The sequence below is a fragment of the Telopea speciosissima genome, chromosome 6 (genome assembly GCF_018873765.1).
Source record: "Telopea speciosissima isolate NSW1024214 ecotype Mountain lineage chromosome 6, Tspe_v1, whole genome shotgun sequence".
Lineage (NCBI taxonomy): Eukaryota > Viridiplantae > Streptophyta > Magnoliopsida > Proteales > Proteaceae > Telopea > Telopea speciosissima.
In genome coordinates, this window is record NC_057921.1 from 13,153,265 (window position 1) to 13,167,949 (window position 14,685).

The 14,685-nt window shown below is 42.1% G+C and overlaps 1 pseudogene; it reads right to left on the minus strand.

The window, feature by feature from the left end:
* Positions 1–2,829: 2,829 nt before the first annotated feature.
* LOC122663674 overlaps positions 2,830–14,685 on the minus strand; it is a 48,578-nt pseudogene continuing 36,722 nt past the window's right edge.

A 14,685-nucleotide genomic window follows, 5' to 3' on the forward strand; every position in this document is an offset into this window, starting at 1 on the left:
CTCTTCCTTTAATAGTAACTCATAAGGTGCCACTTGGACTACCAACTGGCCAAGGTCAGCAAAGTTCTTGCCAGTGAACCATTTCCTAAGTTCAAACTGTAGGCCTCCTAATGCCATCTTTGTATACTCGCTTTCATGCAACAAGGTGGGGTATTTGTATCTAGCCGGTTTGAGCCGGTTGATGTACTTATCAACGGTCTCTCCCGGTTCTTGATGCATTCGGGCTAGGTCTCCTATGGTGGTTTTTGGCTTTGTTTGATAGAACTGGGTATGGAATAGTTCTTCCATCTCTTGCCAACTTTGGATTGAGTTAGAGGGTAAGTGGAAGTACCAAGTGAAGGCTGAACCAGTGAGTGAATTTGGGAATAGCCTCAACTTAATTTCATCATTTGCCCCTAGATTCCCGCATTAAATGGTAAAGCGGGCAATATGTTCGATTGTAGACATATTGTCTTCGCCAGAGAATTTAGCAAATTTTGGTATTTTCATGTTCCTCCGGAGATCGATATTATCCAAGTGTTCCGAGTGGGGTTTCTATATATGGGCCGTGTTGTCGGCCTATATGTTGGATCGATACTATCCAGAATCAAATGGGTCAACTCTTACTGGTCGACCACTATCCTATTCCCTTGGGGTGGAACTTGGTTTGTCACAGAATTCGGTCCTTGCCCCCACTGGCCACTCGTAGGCTAAGTGACATGGGTCTGGTCTGGGAGATCGTTCGATCTTGTGCCATATCCTGGCAACCTTCGGCCTGGACTAGGAAGGGATGTCCTGGCCTAACTCTGGGTGTGATACCCTCTAAAAGGAATAGTGTTTACCCCTGTTACCACTGGATTAGGACAAGTGCCTGCTCCTAGTGAGGTCATACCATTAGCAAGACTATAGCATGCCCCTATAGAAATGACGGGGTCACCTCCCCCCAAGGGTGTGTTGTTGGCCGCATGGCCATCGAACGCCCTGTCGGCCTATAGCTTTCATTTTCCCTTGGCGGGGCTACATAGGTCGGGTAAGAGTGTGCCCCTACCATGGTCACGGGGTTGGCTAGGAAGCCTGTCATACTCACGAGAGTTTCAGATCCAGCCTGATACAAGGAGTTCCCATAAGTCGCCTATCGGTCACCAGCGACTGGATTCCGATTGGAACTTCCAAAGAACGCGGTTTGGTAGAGCTGTTTGCCTCTGAGCCATCAAGGCCATAATGAGTTCTTCAAAACCGGTCTCCTGACTGTTAAGGAATTGGTCAAAACGGGCTTGTTGGCTATCCGCGGATTGATTCACTGTTGTGATCACGTGGCGTAAATCCTCAGCAACCGGCCTAATAGTGGTTACCAAGTGTCTCATGTCTGTGGACACAAGTTCGAGAGCGTTATGCATGGCAATTGCAAACTAATGCGATAGCTCCTCGCTACTACTAATATCTTGCGACCGGTCCCTTCGGTCTGACGACCATCCTTAAAGGTCGTAGGGTTTACCAGTTCGTCTTCTATGACCACTTCCTTTTGTAAGTTCGTGCTGCCTTCTTGTTTGGCCCCATTATAATTCTTTATTCTATGAGGGTCCCACCGTGAGTGCCAAAATGTGTTGTTGTTTTATCCAAAACACTCACAAAATGGTGTAGGGATGGTGTAGGGGCGGGTGTGTCAAAACCTTTGACACAGGCTCAAACGAGACTAAGATTGCCTTATCTAACTTTCAACTAGGGAAATTAGGTTTTCCTCGTTCTTAAGTAACTCTAAGGACCTTTGGGTTAGACTAAAGGGCATAGGTCGCGATGAAGCTCGAAAATAACCAGAACATTAAAAAAGAATATATGCAAAATATCTCAAAAGATAAATGCAGAAAGATGAACAACTCAACTTAAATAAAGGAAATGATGAGCATTAAGTCATATTGTTACATAGAGGCAGATAAATTCTTGACTCTTCACGACAGGTAACCCAATGACTGAAGAATACATCTCCCAAAATGCAATAAACTAAAAAGATAAAAGAAAAAAAGTACTGAGTTTTTGTGTTGTTGTCTGTCCTTTCTTGTGAAAGCTCCTTGGCTTTTATAAATGGAGGCCACCACGGACTCCTATATGGGAGTTGCTATAACTGCCACCTTCTTCCATAAACCCATGATCTATTTCTCTTAACGCCACATGTTCCCACATGACCCTTCACAGAGCACGTTTCTCTCCCACGAGTCATCCCTTGGTACGTTGGGTCCCGGCTATCCCTCGTCTGGCTCTGATCCCTTCCAGATTTCTCTTGCTACGTGGCCATCTGGCCTATCCTTCGGCTGGGAAACAGGAGCCATTATTCCGCTAAGAACTTTGGTGGTTCTATCATAACGACTTCACTAGACCATGGCCCACTACTTGTCCTTGGTCTTGGACATGGTTCCTTTGCACAGCGTCCTCCCACGTGACCTCCTTGGCCCACTCTGGGCTGAAAAATAGGAACCAACACATACAAAGGCAAAATCCCTTCTTTCTAGGTGGGATTTCAATCCCCCCCACCCCCTCTACTCCTCCCCTTTCCTAGTTCTCTTCAGCTCCATTTAACAGCAAAGCAAACAGTAAAGAAATGAAGGTTAGGCTTATCATTGGCTAATCAAAAAGAACAAAAATACAAGATTAAAATATTTATAAAAAAAAAGAAGGGTAAAGGCCATAATTGAGATGCAAACAGAGCCTGTTCCAACATGCTCAATGCTGCTCATGCCTGCTGATCAGTATGGCCAGGCCAATATCAAACCAAAAGTCTGGCTCATCTGAGCAATCAATAGCTAGGACTGTTCATCCAATCAAATCAGCAAATGGAACAATGACACAACAGTTTTGGTATGTTAATCTTCTGTATTATGTCAAGCGACTGTATGAGTGTCAACCATGAATTAATTACATAAAATGTGAAATAATGGAGAAAAGAACAATAAATTAAAATGAAACCTCCCTACCCAACCCAAATTTGTAAGTCTTCATCACCTACATGACCTCTCTGATATCAACAACATATCATATGATGACCCACACGGGCTTAAAAGGAAACACAAAGAAGAAATTTTAAAAAGTGACGAGATCATCTTTCGGGGATGAATGTTTCTTCGGATCCTGATGACTCCCTGCAGATGTGGCCCCACTTTTCTTGCCAAATATCACCTCATCAAGATCATCCATCATATCATCCTCACCAACCCGGGTGCCACCTCGGGAACCGGGAGGTTTCCTGATCAGTGCATCTTCTTTGCCAAAAACAGGGCGATTCATCAGGGTCAATGGCAACAGGTATCATTGCAGGTTCTGGCTCAAGTGGAACTACTGAAGGCTTCTTAACCTTCTCAAATATAGAGAGAACCTTTTGAATCTCATCGTTCACATTCAACGATTCAAAAACCAATGCTTCATTGTCACTAACTGTCTCAATGATCCTTTGGACAGTGTATTGGGATTGGCGGCACTGTTGTACAAGTGTTGTTGTCAAGTCATCCTGTCCATAGATTCAGAGGGGATTATAAAAGATCTACACTCTACACAGCAAATAAAGTTCAAGAATTCATATGGACTAGTACATTATTCATACAATCTCAGTTTCCTATAGAATTAGCATATATTTAATAACTGGCAACTTAGTGTTTCTCCATAGAAGATATAATTTTATTTTTTTTATTTATTTATTTTTTGGGGTGGGGGGGGGGGTACTGCTTGGATGGGCATGTCACCTTCATGACCTCAGGATCAAGCTGAACAAGAACTGATAAATCAAAATGGTCAAAATGAAAAACAATAGGGATAACAGACTTTTCTTAGGGTGCGCATAGGGTTAGGCAAGAGAAACCTAATAGGCAGAAGCAATGTACATGACTACCTCTGGGTGTGTGGAATAGTGGAAGGGGTAAGTGTCTGTCCTCTTCACAACTGACAACTGTGTTCTACATGCGCATGAAAGCACATTTAATATGGCCTTTCCTTCCAAGGTAGGTGCTTGAGACCACTGATCTGGATCCCTCTTTACAGGCACCAAAGGTGGAACTGAAAGATAAATCATGTACATCCACTCAGTTAATGGGCATACTCTCACATGCAAACACAGTGATGCAGACCTGGGGTTCGGAAACCCTACTAGGATCGTTTGTGGACCCAATCAAACAATTATAATCCAAGTATAAGAAGCGATGGCAGTTATTAAACATAATCTCAAAAGGGTAAATTTATAATTTAAATGGATGTTTCAATATGAAAGCAAAAAAGATTTATTGTAAGAGGGTAGGCTTGGAACCAAGCAAAATAAAAGGATAGGACAGAACAAGGAATAAAGAGCAGAGGTATTAAAGGAAATAGATTAAAAAAGGGGTTTTAAAACTGCCCTTGATGAAGGTTGTCTTCAACCTTCAACCACACACAACCAGTGGAAGGAATTCCTTTCATAGATACCACAAAATACATAGCTTTCATTACTTCAAACCAGGATGATCTTACAAGTGAGGAGAAGCACCCCTTGTATAGATCACAAAATGCACTCAATAATACATGGATTCAATAATACAACACAACAAACAAGACAAGATAAAACATAGACAAAACAAGATAAGACGTAAACAACAATAATACAACAAACATATCCATGTGTCTCATGGACTTCAACACAATAATACAAGACTTGACATCACACTCATGATAAGACATACTATACCATACACTTTTATTTCTACTAGAAGCGTGAATTCTGGATCAGTCTTCATCATCAGAGGAGCTCATGGTTCCCAATGGATTCCAGATTCCACCAGTGTGTTCAAATGAGTTGAGGATGAAGCCGCCATAATAGTGTTCATTGATAAGAAGATCCAGGAGTGGATTATGGAGAGTATTCTGGAGAGTCCACGCATCAAGTGTGGAGTTGAGCAGACATTCAGGAACTGTAGCCGGATTAATATTATTTATGTTACGCATATGCAGCATGTGGATCTTCCATTCTTGTGCATGGTTGTGTCATTCATTAAGGACATTATGTTCTGTGACAGACAATAATTCAAAGAAAGGGGCATAGTGGACAGTACGGTGGTAATTAGGATGGAGCAGAAGAGGAGGTCTATGGAAGACCATGTTGATGAAGGCATCAGAATGATTGTGGAAATGCGGGGTAAGAAATGCCATCCATTCTGCTGGGGTTGCAAAGTAGGAAAGAAAGGTACCAAAGTGGCGCTGGTTGGGATGAATCATACCATGTTTGAATTGGTGGAGGTAATTAAATACATCGAAGATATGGAAACCTATGGTGATTTTAAAAACGGCTATGAGATGCCAAAACAGGCAAAGGAACTCCTTTTCAAAGATAAAGGGGGTGAGGAACGAGAAATCCAGGTGGTAATGAAGGAAATGGTACTGGATGCCATACTGGCAAATAACTAGACCAAGGAGGTTAGGGAAAGTTGTGAGGCTGTGGGTGATGAGAGTTTTAGTGGCAATGGTATTATTGATTTCTGGTGGTAAGAAATGATGAAGGGAGCAACAGAAATCTGGGTTTGGAGATGCAGGTGAGTTGGAGGATGATGATGCTCCTGGTGTGAGTGGGTATAGGAGAGGGATGATTGGTGGTTATGTCTTGGTGGGTTGGGAGAGAAAATCTGCCAGAACATTCTGTTTGCCTTTGATGAGGATGACCACTTGGAAACCAATTTGCCCACCTGAGGAGTTGGCTCACTGGAAGAGTCTTCTGTTTGATTGGAACATGCAAGGGAAACTCGCCATATCCTTTTCAATTTGGAAGGTGTGTCCAATTAGATGGAATTGGAATGCCATGCTTGACTGGTAGAATCTCTTTGAAGGTAGAGTGGTAATGAGATTCTGAGGGCTTGAATGATCCACTACGGTAGGCGCAGACTTTACGCTGCCCATTTATCTCTTCAATGAGGACTGCTGCCCAATGAGTGTCACTGGCGTCTGTTTGAAAGATACGAAGTCCTGAAGAAGTGATCTGCAGAGGAGGCAGCTTCTTGCTGAGTTCTATAAGGGCCTGGACTGCAGTGGAGTAAGTGAATCTGAGACAACTGAGGAGCATTCTTCTTTAGGAGCTGGTGGAGGGGGGCAGTGTACTTGATTTGTTCCGGAAGGGATTCTGTAATTGACAACGCCGAGGAACTGCTGTATCTGATGTTTGGTGAGAGGACCATCTGGAAATTGTTGAAGAGATGTGGCAATATGAGGCTGAAGCTGGTATTGTTCATCTTTGATTGTGATTTCAAGAAAATTTATTTGGTTAACACCAATCTATAACTTTGTCGGAGAGAGCATGACACTATATTCTTGGACAATTTGATGAAACTGCTGTAGAAGTATGAGATGAGAGTCTGCATCCTTTGAGAAGAGCAATATCATCCATGTAGATCAATGCATGAGCCTGGATAGGGGCAAAGATCTTCATCATAGCTCACTGGAAGATAGAAGGAGCTATTTTGAGGCCAAAAGGGATCACTGTCCACTGGTAATGATGATTAGGAATGCAGAAAGCTGTTTTGGGCAAAAAGTACTGCTTATATGAGAGACCTGTAGAGGACTGGAGGGAAGGGAGATGGCTTAGAATATCAAAACCAATGAGAACATCTTTCCCAGGAAAGGAGGATCCTAAGACTCTATGGGCGACAGAAAGGGTCAGAAAAAGCTTGATTTTAATTGGAGTTTTTGAGATCAAATTTAGAAAAAAAAGGTTCGATCATTTGCTGCTAGAAATGGTTGTTTGTGTGGCATCTAGAATTCTTCAGGAAGAATATGGGGTGCCATGATGGTTGTAGCAGCACCTGTATCGAAAAGGGCTATGACTTTTATGGGTTGAGCAAATGGCTCAGAAATTACCTATACAGAGGCAAAAGGGAAGTAGTTGAGCAAGGTGGAGGTGTATATACGGGGGGAACGTCTGGTTGCTGGAATGGAATGATTTGGCAGACGGGTTCAAATTCCTCGGACTTGGGATCAGAAAGGGATTCAAGGTCGTCAATTGGATGATCAATGGCGAACAGGAAAGTTCAGTTGGCTCATCATCAAGAGAGAAAACTGATTCAATATCTTCATCTCCATTGATGGGAAAACCTTGGATGGAGGTAAGCATATGCATGAATTTTTCTCTCTTGGTTTTTTGGGGCATTACTTAACAAAGTATCCTCGTTGGCCACAGACGTAAATCCGTCAAATTTGTTATTGCATTTGGTACCAAGGTATGAAGAGTTCTTGGAAGAACCTTGTTGGTGATACCGAGAGGATCTATAGTGAGACCTACGCTTAGTGGAGCAATCACAAGTTTGCCGTCTTAGCATATAATCCTTAGGTCAGAGGTATTACATACTTTTGAAAATTTCTCAGAAGTTTTATCCCATTTTTTCCACCAATCTTGTGGAAACAATCTACCATGCGGCTTTGGCAAGGTCTAACTTAAGGAATCAGCAGCATTTCATTTGTAGAAATTCAGCACGAGCCTTTTCCACCTCATTTTCAACAGGGCCAAGGAACTCATTGTGAAGATAAATAATAAAGGTATCCACAAAACCAAGTCGAACAACTTGGAGTTTTCGGTATTCTCCCAGAGAGGTACCGTTCTCGAAGTTCTGCTGTAGTGACTGACGAGCATATCGATGGGAAAAGATCTATTAGAGGTAGGTGGTGATGGAGGATAGTATAGACTGTTGAAGGTGTCAGGTTCAGGGAATGATGGGGAAAGTTGGGGAATTTGGTGTGGCCTTACCCTTAGGGTTTTCCCTTGAGAGGCTTCAAGACTCCACGGCTGATTTTCAAGATGCTTCTTTTCAAGTTCTTTTGCTCTGATCATGGCAAAAGATTGGGTGGGATCTTGGATGGTATTAGTGATGTAGAGAAGCTCTTGATGAATTTGAGCAATTTCTCTTTTCAAATTTTGGATATTGTCACCTTAATTGATCAAAGTACTATGAATCTGCTCCTGGTTGGAAAGGATTTGCTAAAGATACTGATTTTGGATGGAGGAGTTCTCATTCTTCCAATTCAAAGTTGCTTCGGTGGGGGAAATTTGACCTTGGGAGCCAGTTGAATGGACTGGTGCCTTGACTTTCCAAACATGCTTGATATGTCTGGAATCTTCATAATCAGCTGGGCCGGGAAAATTCTGTAACGGCTCGGAAGAAGAAGCCTTGGGTGAAAACACAAGAAGGGACCATTAGTGGTGGTGGTGTCTTGGGATTTTGTCAAGGAGAATTACCATACCGAACAAAGACATGGTATCTTGCTTCTTCACTGAGAGGGCCAATAGTAGGATCTTCTGCTTCATACATTTCTCGAAGTTACTATTGAGAGGATATTTTCTTTTTGCGAGCTCTTGGGAGCTCATCATCATCTGAAAAGTATGTGCATGAGGGGCAGTCACATACATCAAAAAACTTATGGCCATCCTCATCTTGGAATTTGTAAACTGATTCTCCTGAATGGGTAAAATGCCTGATGGTACTTTCTCAAGCATTCCAAACTGTGTAGGGAACACTGAGCATAAAGTACTGGAAGAGCTTGGGTTCCAACGGGCAGGGGGAAATTGAATCTCAACTTCACCATTCTCATGCCAAATGAAAACAGGGTCAGCCGATTGAACGACTTGCTCTTCGGGCTCATGTCGGGACTGTTCATAGCTCGTAATCCATCTTTGAGGGAGAAGCTTCAAGAGTTCGTCCCGAGGAATCTGCCTTGGAACATGAGTGTAACTGACTTGTTGATCAAAGTCAACAGTCAGGAAGAGGGCATCATCAAAATGGCTGGTCACAAGGTCAAAAGCATGATTCTGGAGTTTGTACGCCATTTGGTAATATAGAGTAGCAGCTTGTGTAGTGCTGACCTAAGGGGCTCCAGTGATCTGGACTTGGACTTTTAAGGCAATGGTTAGATGCTGGTTGGAAAGAGGCATGTTGAAATTTGGGTACAGTGTAAAGAATACTGTGCCAGCATTGAGACTTGTTTGTATAGTTGCTATGACCGCATGATTATACAGTTTGAAACGGCTGAAAAGGAGGGCAATTCTTAAGACAACCAGAAGTCCTTTTCTGCCATGAAAGGTAAGGGCCAGCTTAATGGCTCCAAAATGAAGGTGTATATAACCTTGGTGTGATCGTTGACTGGGAAATTCAGCCGGCAACTCTAAAATAAAGAGTTGGTCTTGTTCAGTAGCAGGGAACTGGTACTGATCAAACCTTGTGTTGGGGTAAAATCCACACATCATCTTGTATGGTTTTGATGATAACTAATAGGTTAGTTGAACTAACTTGTTTTATGTTGCATAGAGACCTTATAAGAAATAGGCATCAAGTAAGGGGGAGCCTTCACAAACTGGTTGCACCAAGACAAAGTATCAAAGTATGGTGTGAAGAAAAAGACTGATAGAAGGACTATGTTCATAGACCATGATCAAGCATCTCATTGAGTTACAAGAACTTTAAAGCGTGTGTTTAAGGGTTTTTTGTATCAAGATGTATGTAAAGTTTAAGTCCATTTGTAATGCATACACTCACGCATGCATACATGTAGAGTGACCCTGGGAGGTGTTTTTACATGGACCTAACCTAAGCAAATGGCCCCACACGTGTCCAAACATGGACTTAGCCATTTTCAGCAAAATGAGCTGATCCGGCATACCGAATCCTAATCCGGCATGCCGAATCCACATTGACCTGTCATATGTAATCTCAGGGTTTGCCTACAGTAAGCAAACGGAGTGTGCCGAATTTGATCCGGCATACCGAATCACAATCCGGCATACCGAATTGCAATATGACTGTTGGAAATTAACCGTTAGACAATGGATAGATTCCATGATCTGGCATACCGAATTGGGAAACGGCATACCGGATTAGGACAGAATTATGTCCAAAATTAGCAATGAACCTTAGATGTTTTGAGCACCTTTGCCTATAAATAGGTAAGCTCATTTGGACTAATGACACACAATTAAGGCTAATCAAAAGCATCGCAAAGGCATTCGAACTTGAACATTCAAAGTGTTAAAGCATTCATTCATCAAAGAATTCAAGTTCACTCCCCCCTCTAGCTAATTATATTCACTTAGCATTAAAGCTCCAAAGTGGAAGTTAGCTACGCAATTCACTAAGGTTGAGGTAATTCTTACTTAGTAAAGTTTTCATTATTATATGGTGTGAGTCCTCTTGCTCGAAATCAAGAGTAGTTAATTGTGTTGAGTCCTCTTGCTCGTCAAACAAGAGTAGTTGGTGTTGTGAGTCCTCTTGCTCCTAATCAAGAGTTGTACAAGTTCTCTTGCTCATTCTCAAGATTCTTATTAGTGAAATTCTCTCTAAGGTGAGAGGAGTGGATGTAGGCATAATTGGCTGAACCACTATAAAACGATTGTGTCACTTTTGCAATTTACTTGCTTAGCTTTCTTAATTGTTTTATTTCCGCACTATTGCTTTTGATTTCCACTAGCTTCACCTATTCACCCCGCCTCTAGGTGAATTCACACCTTGAAGCTTGCACATATTCTTTGAGTGGAGATTTTTTGGAACGAAAAAGAGACTTCACAGTTTAGTAACAAAGGTTGTACCTTTAGGGAAGATAGTATATGGATTAAGGAGGGGATAGTTGGTGTGATGAATGACCTGGTCTTCAAGGAGATAGTTTATCTCATAGAGGTAATCTAATCTAGAAGCAAAGGAGGTCAGGAGGTTAAAAGAATGTGAGGAATTTGATCTTAAGGAGCTTGACATTACGGTGAGGTTCTGCCTTTCCAAAGATATCTTGTACTTTTGGATTTACCTATACTGCGGCATGGAATAGTACCAATGGAGTTTCCCAAATTCAAACATTCTCCCCGAGGAAACCAGGGCGAAAAAGAGGCACACTGCCATTAGCCCACCATGCTCAGGGGACCTCGCTGAAAAGGGAAAACCATGGCCGAACTCAGGTTAAGACATGTTTCATTGGGCCTTAAACCACAAAGCAGCAACCAAACAGTATACGCATGAGCATAACCGAAATGCACAGGATAATACAGAGTGCCGAGTCTCCAAGGGAAGAATAAAAAAGAGAGCTAGGCAGCTGATACCACAATCAGGTTCACAATCCCTCACTATATGAACTCCGACCCAAAGAAACTACACCAATCAAGCATCAATCAAAAGACCAGCTCCTGAAACTGACTATGGTGGTGAGAATAGAATAAACTCTGCAACTTGAGTTGGTTCTCTCTCTCTCATGATACTCCCTCTCATCCCCTTATCTCTTCTTCTATCTTCATCTGACCTTTCATCTTCTCCATTACCTGTGGTTACCTTTTCCCCCTCTTTAATTCTGTTTGTTAACCCTCTTATTTCAGATCTGATCCATTATTTTTCAGATTTAATATTCCGTCTACGTCACCCATATATCAAAATGAACTAAAGAAAAAGGTTAGTTAGACCGTTTATTGACTCTAGGGGGATAACTTACACGATGAAGTTTCCCAAACTGACATGACTCATGATTTAAACTGGAAATAGACCGAAAACGAGAATCTAAAGCTTTAAACTATCCAATGAAGGATAACCCAAATGACAATGAACTTGGTGAGAGGACGCCACACTCGAACACACCACAGATGAAGTGCCTTCGAGCATATACAACCCCCCCCCCCCAATTCACGACCTCTACCAATCGTCTTTTTCATATTAAGATCCTAAAAGACGTAAGAATCCGAGAAAAATGTTAAGGAACAATTATAAGTTTTGGGAGAAGGTTATTGAAGCCCCGCTGAGAAGAGAGACTCATATCTCGAAGAATCAATTTGGTTTTATGCAATTGATCCACAACAGAAGCTATCTACCTATTAAGGAGGCTCATGGAACGATATAGAGCTAGCAGGAAGAATCTCCATATGGTCTTATAGACTTAGAGAAAGCCTATGACAGAGTACCTAGAGATTTAATCCGGTATGTTCTTGCGAAGAGAGGGGTGTCGAGTAAGCATATAGATGTAATTAGTGATATGTATGAAGGTATGGTGACTAGCGTGAGATTTGTGGGAGGCCAAGGCAAGGAATTCCCAATTACGGTTGGGTTGCATCAAGGATCAGCCCTAAGCCCTTATTTGTTTGCGCTTATCATGGATGAATTAACAAAGAGCATCCAAGATGAGGTACCGTGGTGCATGCTCTTCGCCGATGATATCGTTTTGGTGGATGAGACAAAAGCAGGGATTAACACTAAGTTAGAGTTATAGAGATCGACCTTGGAATCAAGAGGCTTTAAGATTAGTAGATCAAAGACGGAGTATGTAGTGTGTAACTTTAGTCACAGTATGATGGATGATGACATAGTGAAATTGGGGAGCGAGAGATACTGCCAAGTGATTGTTTCAGATGCCGGGGGCCTATCATACACAAAGAAGGTAACATAGATGATGATGTTCCACAAAGAATTAAAGTAGGGTGGATGAAGTGGAGAGGGCGTCCAGAGTCTTGTGTGACCGACACATTCCTTTAAAGCTTAAAGGAAAGTTCTACAAGGTTGTTGTCTGCTCGGCTATGATGTATGGGGCAGAATGTTGAGCAGTTAAGAAGTGTCATATATCGAAGCTGTGTTGCGGAGATGAGAATGTTAAGATGGATGTGCGGCAAAACTAGGAAGGATAAAGTGAGGAATGATCGTATTAAAATGGATGTGGGAGTCGCCCCGATCAACGACAAGCTTCGAGAATGTCGCTTGAGGTGGTTTGGCTATGTACAACGGGGGACTGGGGATGCTCCAATAAGGAGAAGTGATTTGATGCCAAATGAGGGATCTAAAAGAGCTAGGGGCAGGCCTAAATTGACCATAGGTGAGGTTGTGAAGAATGGCATGTATAGTATGGGCCTTGTACCGAGTATGACCTCAGATAGAGCCTACTGGAGGGCAAAGATCCAGGTTATCGACACCATGTAGCTGAGATTTTCCTGAATTGCTGGGTTATCCTCTTTCCTCTTACTTACATCTTTCACTTTCCATTACTTACTTTGCTTATCCAATTTCTTTTAAGTTTCTTTCACTTTCCTTTTTATGAGAACCTCAGTTTTTCCTACTTTATTTTTTAAAGGATCTATGTAGCCGACCCTATTTATTGTTGGGATAAGGCTAGGTTGTTGTTGTTATATTAATGGACAAAAGATTAAAAGGGAACTCAGGTAGATAAAGAACAAAAGACAAGGATAAAGAAGAAGTGACATGAACAGAGCCTGTACCAGTAACTTTAGCTAAAGAACCATCAGCTAAAGTAACATTAGAGGATGATGTATGGAAAGAAGAGAATATACCTGAGACCACAGTCATATGATCCAATGCACCTGAATTGATGATCCCGGGCGGGAATAAGTTGAAAGACATGCAATGGCATTACCTGTCTGAACAAATGTAGCAGTCAAAGGCTAGGACGACTGAGAAATCTGAAGCTGGGAAAAGCGTGCATAATCCTCATCTGACATCTTCACTGTCTTACCTTCAGACTATGGAGATGATATAGTAGCGGAATCAGTAGTGGCATTCAAAATGGCAAACTGTTGCTGAGATGGTTTGTCATGAAGTTTCCAACAAAAGTGTCATGGACGACCACAATGATGACAAGTCTTCACCGAACTTGAAGAATCAGAACTACCATGAGTACCAAAAGTAGGAGCTTGACCATAACCAGCCCCATGACCTGTTAAATCCGTGCCCAAACCCCGGTCTAACCGCAAGGCCCGTATCGGTTCCCTGTACCCCTTTAGGACGACTGGGAGTAAGTCATTATTCTTATACTCCATTTAAGGTATATATAATTGATTGGGCTTGGGTGTATAGCACCCCTTTAATTTATAGATAGAGAGGGCCTGTGGGCCTCATAAAGTTGAGGCCCAATAACTTGAACATGAACCAATGGGTTGATGTCCAACCAATGGGTTGGTGTCCAACCAAACAGACCTAGAGCATTTAGGCCTAAGGACCAACACCTAGCCAAACAGGCCCTAGGGACCTTTTGGGATAGATAACACCAAAGCCACTATTCCCATCTCATTCTAAACCTAAATCGATTGGGGAGAAAAGAAGAAAAGAAGAGAAGAAGAGAAGAAGAGAAAGAAGGAGAGGAAGAAGGAAGTGAGGAAGGGAGGAGGACTCACTCACGCACCATCCCCATTTGGTAAGTCTTCCACCTAACCTCCATCATTTCCCTCATCTCCATTAATCCCTATATTCTTGAATCTTGAATGGTGTCCTTCCATTAATGGCTTCACCAACCTTTTTGAAGAAACTATTAATGGAAGGTATTAAAACCTCTTTGATGTGGTAAGTAAATGTTTCCATCTCCCATTTAGTGACCTAACCCATCAATGCCAACTCTAGCTCAAGAATACATGAGTTAGGGTTCATTGATTCCAATCTATCACCCATCTCTTGTGTAAGATTGGGTTTATAAACCCTCTTGATGGTAAAGATCTAAAACCCAAGATTAAGGTAACATTCTTGGCCATCATTGTATGGCATGACCCTAGGACATACCCATTTGAGCTTTGGGATCAAAGCCCCAAGCCAAATATGCAAAATAAATTTGCTTTTATAAAAAGGTAGTTACAGTCGGGCTAAAACTGTAGGAGCAGCCCAGGTGCCTTCCTACCTTTTTAAGCCCTGCCTTCCTACCTTTTTCTCTCGGTGAAAAAAGGTAGGTGAAAACGGTAGGAACAGTCCAGAAATGCATCTA